Below are 8,264 nucleotides of genomic sequence, written 5' to 3'. Positions count from 1 at the left end.
TCGGAGCCGCGGGTGGGGAGATGCTCCTCGGGAGCCGGAGGCTGCTGGCCGCGCGTCCGTCCGGGGCAGCCCGCGCCAGCCCCGGGAGTCCCTGGGCTCCCGGAAGCCGAGCAGGGGTCGCCTGGTCAGAAGGACGCCCTCGGGCCGCGCGGGGACCCGCCCTGCGCCCTCCGCCTCCAGCGGGAGCCCGGGACGCCGGCTCACCTGGGGATCCTGGTCCCTGGGAACACGGACCCTGTCTCCAGGCGGAGTCCCGAACCACCCCTTCTCCCGCCGACCCTCCAAGAAATGCTCTCTTCAGAGTCTCCTCTGGAGAACTTTGCGAGCTTCCTAGTTGTTTCTTCCCTTTTTTTTTTTTTTTTTTTTGAAAATTGTTTTACAGTGAGATTCTTTTCCTCGTGGGATGGCTGTCACACAAAATGAGAAATCTTAGTTTGGTTCCCACCTAGAAAAGCACTTCTGAGACTGAATGCCATCTGCATTTCCGGCGTTCACACAGACTGGTTTTCCGGGTGATGAACCCCTCGGAAAATGATTTAATTGGCGAAGTGAGAAATACTTTTCACTCCTCTGATGGACAGTGGTATTTTTTTTTCTCCTGTATTCATAGGTGCTAGACGCCATATGTATTAAATAATGTTGCACACTGTGAAACACTTCAAGTACATTGTTTCTGAAGTCTTCTGTAGTAATAGTAGTGGTTGTCCACTAAATGTGTGTTATAGCACTAATAACTGATCCAAGGTAATTTGTACTCATTAATTCAAATGAATGAGAATTTTGCCCTTCTCCAGTTAACTTATTGTTATTAAGCTATTTCTTCACTAAGCATGAACTAAAATAGTAATTAGCACATTTATAGGAGTATAGATTTATTTGCTATATTTATATTCTTCAAAACTATATTTAGGGCAACCATGGAAGAGTAGTTTATTTACAGTTTTTTTAAATGAGAAAACCAGTGTTTATTATTAAAAGATCAAGTAGCATAATTTATTAAATAAGATGAATCTCCATAGCAATGACACCTGATCTCAGCGGGGGACACTCATCTTTCCAACTGAAATTGTAGTCTAAAAGATTAATAAAACTACCCAATTTACAGGGAACAGCATAGGGTGTCCATTTTGCCGACATCCACTCTTTCCTCTCTGGTTCCTCAACTACTCTTTGGTGCTTAGTTTCCAAGGAAGAGAATTAGCAATGAGCTACTTTGAAGTCCCTGTGCAGTTTTAAGGCAAACAGCTTTTTCTTACCAGATAGCTTTTCTTTGGTTTTGTGGATGATCTCCTGGGGTCCAAGCATAGTTGAACTCATAATGTTGAATTTCTAAGTCCATCATTATTCCTGTGGACTTCTTTGCTAGATAAATAAATAAATAAATAACCTTCCTTTACAGATCAGAAGCTTTGAATAAAAAGAGAGAGATGTATTCTTATCCGCCTACCTTATTATAATAGCCAAGTACAAGTGAATAATCTACACCTTAATTGATAAAAATGCCTGAGTGACTCACAGACTAAAAGTGAGAAAGAATTTATGCATTAATCTATTGCTATAAAGATGATGAACTTTATATTAGAAATCCATTCACTAAAGTACAGGGACTTTTCTGGAAAAGCAGAGGGTGGTCATGGACTGTGGGGTAGAGCTAAGAGGGATGGGCATCAATTCAGCTGCATTTCTGCTAAGAGTCCTGATAATCCAAATCTGCCTACTTAACAACAAAGATATTGCATTATCCAGAAGAGGAAAGGCAAGCACCACTCTGTACCCAGTGGATGGCACTAATAATGCTTTGTGATGCTGAAAGCATTTTGTTTCATCTGATTTCTATATTGAGAGTATAAGTGAAAATTCATTGTGGATGTTTAAAATTATATGACATTACTGGGGGGTGTCTTGGATTCTCAGACATATAAGTTTTTAGGGAAAACTTAAAACACAGACAATGGGACTTTTGATGTTAGATAGACAGATATTGCCACTTTTCCTCTCTTTCTCCATTTCCACTATCTCCCAAAGATATTTTTCTAATTTCCAAAAAATTCATTTATTCCTGCTATTGTATATGGCACAACATTTAACAAAAGGCCAAACACTTCTTAAATGAATAAACTTTGTGGAATTGACATGGCTCACAAAAGTTTCCCAAGGTAAAATTTACAGTTTTTAAAAGAATGCTCATGTTCTTTACCAGTTACACTAGTGTGAGACCATGAAGTTCATGCCCATGGTCACAGATGTTTGAAGGGAATCGTTTTTTAAACTGTTACATTATGAATATGCATGCTTTTAATACAACATATATAGTATTGATTCGTTTCTAAATTATAAAAGAATATTTGCTTATTTTAGATCCCCTAGAATGGAGAACAATGTATTAAATAGAAAATAAATGTCCTGTGGGCAGAAATGGACATGATGAACCCAACTTGACCTTACCTTATGTTCTGGCTCCTCTATTTATTAGCTATGATCTTGGGTTACTCACTTGCCCTTAGCCTCAGTTATTATTCCTCTGCTATACAACCAGAATAAAGATCCACCTTCTAGGATGGCTTTAAGCCTAAATAGAGTGCTGTGTATGTAAAGTACATAGTGCTTAGTATGTGCCAAGTACCTAGAATTATCCTAATGTCTAAAGAACTGCTATTGCCAATACAGAGTACTTTAACACCTGTTCATCCTGTACATGATTACACCATTGTTTAAAAAACTGGAATCATGTCATAGAATGTTGTATTTGAAAATAAATATTACTTCATCACTGTTTCATATTTTTAATGTAATAGTCACCACAAAATAAATTCATCTTATAAATGAATTTATTAATTTATTTAGGCTTTCTTTTATTTTGGAGCCTTTATGTTATTTCCAGTATTTTCTGTTTTAACTGATGTACATCCTTATTCCTAAATTGTATGTATATCTGTAATGCAGTTTTTTCCTTCAAGCTTGATGTGTAAGAACATCTACTTTTCACCAACTAAGAAAACTGGTTACTAAGAAATCAGATTACTTTTTAGCATGCTCTTAAGCAAATTTTTATTTTTTTCTTTGAGAAAGAAAAGTCTCTTGCCCATGTATACTTTGGTATTTGGATGCATTTTTCTTATTTATTTAACTGCTAATATTAACCTCTTTAAAAAGGGTAAAGCAAACAAGGGAAGGAAATGCTCAGATGTAAAGACTGCCTGTGGCAAAGACTACAGAGATTACTGTGGCTACAGCAGAAGGGTTGGAGGTAGGTTAGGTTAGTCTGGAGTGGGTCTACCTTGGTGTTCACAGGATACCATCATGGTGTCTGGGATTGCCAGTTTGCCCAGTTCCTTTGAGAAGCCCAGGGTCACCCATTGGTTTGCCAAACACCCTGCTGAGAGGCTTGTACATAAAGAGCACCTAAGTTTTCATGGATTGTTTCTGTCAGTTCTTAGTGTTATGGGAGAACTTTGGAGTTTTCCTAAGATAAATGGGATGGAAAGGAAAGATGGCAGTGGGTGGAGGTCCCATGGGACGCTAACTCACATTTCTCATCAGAATGAAATAATTAAGTTCAATTATGAAATCATTATCGGGTTAACATGCCCTATCTTGAATTTTCAGTTGTAGGTAAAATTTCAATAATTAAAAGGTAAGAATCTAATCTGTTACCTTGATAAGTTTTGTCTCCTTAATGTTCCACATGAGTCAGTGGTCTCAAAAACTCCTGGTTTTGGGCTGGGGATGTGGCTCAAGTGGTAACGCGCTCGCCTGGCATGCGCGGGACACTGGGTTCGATCCTCAGCAAATAAAGATGTTGTGTCCACCGAAAACTGAAAAATAAATATTAAAAAATTCTCTCTCTCTCTTCTCTCTGTCTAAAAAAAACCTTAGTCATTGGAGAACCAAAATTTGTAATAATTGGAAAATATAAGAGAAACAATAAGTTATGGTGGAAAATGCATTCTCATTTCAAATAGAACTGGATTTGCATTTTTACTATTTATTAGATGCACAGACATCTTTATAAAATTATATGAGTATTTTGTAATTGGAATTCTAGCATGAGTAATTAACATCTAGAATCTCTCTGAATTTCTTAAACTGTGTATGTGAGATTTTCTTTTAAATCCCTGTGTCAATAAATATAATTTTATTATAGACAATGAATGTGGTTCACAAAGCAAATATTTACTTCCTGTGGGCCATAGGCTTTTCATAGTACTGCTGATTGGCTGTTGAAATACACAGGTTATAATTCAAGGGCCGTGGCATTACAATAAAACAGACACAGCCCGGGGGAAATTATGACATAAATGAAAATGAACAGGTGTTTATTTCATTTCTTCAGTTACCTCATATCTTCTCTGTTCTTCATGAATTCAATCTGGTAAAAACAGTTCTGTAAAGTTGAAAACACTCAGGCTTTCACAAAGTTGAGTGTGGAGCCATTTTTTTTTAATGTTATTATGAAAGGTTATCAAAACCTGTCCTATTTCCCCAACTCTTCAACTTTTTAAGCTTTCGATTTGCCAAAATCAAATTCTTTTATATCACAAGCAGCAGAGTCTATATTAATTAGTATAGATGATATCTGTAGAAAAATATGGAATATTGCCCTCAAAAGGAAGAGTTTTGGGGTTTTGTTTGTTTCTGTTTCAGTACTGGGATTTGAACCCAGGGGTGCTCTAGCACTGAGCTACATCCTGAGCCCTTTTATTTTTTATTTTTTTATTTTGAGATAGAGTCTTGCTAAGTTGCAAAAGATGGCCTCAAACTTGCTATCCTCCTGCCTCAACCTCCTGAGTCAGAAAGAGGTTTTAAAAGCAGAGCATGTAATTTGGTAGAATGTACCCAAGCTTGGGATTCAAATAAGGAATTTAGCCTTAGTCTCTTTGAACCTTATTATTGTTAACTGCAAAACTGAAAATGATGATTGCATGTACCTCAAAATTGTTGAAAGATTAAACGCAAGATTGTCTACTAAAATGCTTCACATATTGGCAACCGCTCTGCAAGTGTTAGTATACTAGAGTTAAATAAATAACTAAATATAAGAAACTATTGCATAGAAGAGATTTTACTTTCTTGCTAGTACTTGTCTTAATTAACGTTAATAAGTTAAGTTGCTCTCCAATTTTTCCTTCTGATCCTTTCCTGACTGGCTCCTTTAAACAACCCGTTAAGTGAACATTCATTCATTCATTCATAAGCATTCTTGAGTACCTGCTGTGTTTCAAGCTCTGTGATATGACTTTTACATACAAAGATGAATTACACATGTCCCTTTCCCATAAGGCATGCACCTGTAAGTTGCTTCAACTTAATATTCTGCTTTCTTCTGGTGGGCACTAGTCATTGTAAACTTAGGAATCACCTAAATACCAGGTGGAAATACCAGGTGAGGATTTTCTTAGGGTTTAGAATTTAGGTTAATTCGATCTCAAAATTTAGGAACTTCTACTCCTAAAGTGCAAACAAGCTGCCAAGCAGAGTTTTGGAGATAAGGAGAAGAGAAGCTGGAAAAGGCTCCTATAGTAGATTAACAACCTCTGCTGCAGCATCAAAGGCAGGAGACTTAAGCCTCTTTGTGAGGCGACCCATAGAAAGAATCCCCAGTTCTCCCTCATTAAAGGAAATATCTGCATACACCCCCAGCACCCTGGGTGATCTTCCTCATATAATGAAATGTTTCTGTGACAGCAAAGGGAGACCGGCTACCCCTGCCTTACCTTAGGACCACATATTCCATACAATGACAATGTTACAACACCCTCTCCTGATATCATCATTGTTCCATCTTCAATAGGGATCTTTTTGTAATATAGTACGATGGCAGAAAAAAATTATAATAATCTTTGAGAAAAATACATGTTTGATTTTGGGACTGGGGTTGTGACTCAGTGGTTGAATGCACCTGAGTTCAATCCCCAGTACCAAAGAGAAAAAAAAAGAATGAATCAAGTCCTTCCTAGCAATATGTTATGAGTATACAGCTAACTGGCCTATTTATGGTAAAGAAAGATACTGACATTAGGAACGAATGAGTTTGAAGGTAAGCTAAACCTGGTGCCAGCCACTAAATTTAACACTTGTCATTAAACCTTTGACTGAGCTGTTAATAAATAACCATGTGTGCTACTGTAAAGTTTAAGCCTATTTCTTTTTCTATTTATTTTTACTTAGCATAACCATGCAGCATTTTACTTGTGACCTGTGAGTTTAGAAAGATCAAGATTCACTAGATAAAAGAAAAGGACAAACCAATCTTTCATGAGGATACTAAAGCATACACGTGCTATAAAGCAATACAATTACCTGTGTAATTTACAAACTGATGTGACTGACTGTGGTGCTGTGAGTCCAAATATTAAATCCTCTAGTGTGAATTGCAATATGAACATTTTCCCTACCTACAGTTTTGGTAAATTTTGTCCTCCCTTTATTAATATTATTAGATGTAAGTAGTAGCAGTATTCTAAATAAGTTGAGAAAGAGAATAAATTCCTTTTCTAACACTTCAAAGAAAAATTGATGCTTATTGTTGTCATTTTATATAATTGGGATTTTTAAATGTAAGCGTTTGTCTGAAATTTAAAACATATCAAGAACTCAAATGTTTAATCTATCAGGGCAAAGAAAAAAAAAAAAACCTGCTGTTTTACCGTCTCCTGGTGGTTAAGGATAAAGGGTCTGCTTGTCCTGTTGCTAGTTTATGAATAAATAATGTTGGCAATTTCTGCTCAGACTTTCTTCATCTGCTCATTACGTCCAGTAATCTCTATTTCCGCTGTTGAAGAATTATTTTGACAAAATTATTGTTAGAAATTAAATGTCTAATGATCCACATATATTTACATAAATTACTGATTTATTTGAAAATATATTTAGATATCATTTTTAATATTGAAAAGCAAGAGATAGAAAAACCTTTTATAGAATAGAATTGTCTCCAAAGTTTAATTTTGAAACACATGATTGGCGTATCAGTATAGGGCTCATGTTGTGTGTGTTTTCTCTTTGTAGTCATGAATGGAAAGGAAAATAACTACCACCATGCCTATGTCATCATAGTCCAGGGACTGGGATAAAGGATACAGGCTTGGAAATACAGGAGCAGGCATCAGTGAGATGAGAAGGAAAGTCACATAAAAACCAGGAAGGCTGTGCTCAGGAAACAAGACTCTCAGCTAAAACTCATTATATCGTCTAGTATAATATCATTCATATATTATTATATAACTCGGCCACGTTATGTAACTACTTCCAGTTTTGTGAATTCACATGACCTAATCTTAAGAAGCTAATTTTTTCCCCCATTAATTCAGTAATTTCATTGACTAAACATCTGAGTAATGCGAGTGGGATTTCAAGAGGTAGAATTCCATTAAATAAATGTTAATTCCAGGAAAGAAAAAAATGTGGAACACTTCTTGACCTGACAATAGGTTATGTTTCTTTTTCTTTTTTTTTTTTTATGTTCATAATGATTTATTTTTTTTTAAATTTTTTATTGTTGGTTGTTCAAAACATTACATAGTTCTTGATATATCATATTTCACACTTTGATTCAAGTGGGTTATGAGCTCCCATTTTTACCCCATATACAGATTGCAGAATCACATCAGTTACACATCCATTGATTTACATATTGCCATACTAGTTTCTGTTGTGTTCTGCTGCCTTTCCTATCCTCTACTATCCCCCCTCCCCTCCCCTCCCCTCCCCTCTTCTCTCTCTGCCCCCTCTACTGTCATTCATTTGTCCCCCTTGTATTATTTTTCCCTTTCCCCTCACTTCCTTTTAATAGGTTATGTTTCATAGTTAAAAATTCTTGTAGGTGATACCAAGATTCAGTCACATTTAAAAAAAAAAAAATCTATACCACAATTTTCTATTGAAATGCAACTATTCCTAAATCTATCTTATATAAAGTCAATTCTATTTTTATGAGGTACAGTCCTTTGTATATTATTTTTAAAGAGCCACAATGAATAAATGCACATGCTAAGTTTGGTTTTATGGAACAATGGGGCAGTGTAGTGGCTTAATATCTGCAGTGTTTATTAAGACTTGGGGGGGATGACAAGTGTGCCTAGAGAAGCTTGTCTGCTCATTGCCACTGAGACGGTTTTTAAGAGAATGTGAATTTATGGCTTAGTAACATCACTCAAAGTGGTTACTCAGTGAAGCTGCTTATTATAACCAAAATCAACTCTGGCACTTGGTGTGCTGGCCTCTGACCACTTAGGCCCAAGAGAGTTCTTGTCTGGTTAGATTTT

General features: G+C 36.4%; 1 protein-coding gene across 2 annotated transcripts in view; it reads left to right on the top strand.

Annotated features, from left to right (window-relative positions):
* The window catches only part of Rgs17 (regulator of G protein signaling 17), a 101,816-nt gene that overhangs the window by 511 nt on the left and 93,041 nt on the right, over positions 1 to 8,264 (top strand). The gene's annotated exons all lie outside the window — the stretch shown is intronic.

The sequence above is a fragment of the Marmota marmota genome, unplaced genomic scaffold (assembly GCF_001458135.2).
Source record: "Marmota marmota marmota unplaced genomic scaffold, marMar, whole genome shotgun sequence".
NCBI classification, from domain to species: domain Eukaryota; kingdom Metazoa; phylum Chordata; class Mammalia; order Rodentia; family Sciuridae; genus Marmota; species Marmota marmota.
This window is presented reverse-complemented; position numbering and strand designations above follow the sequence as displayed.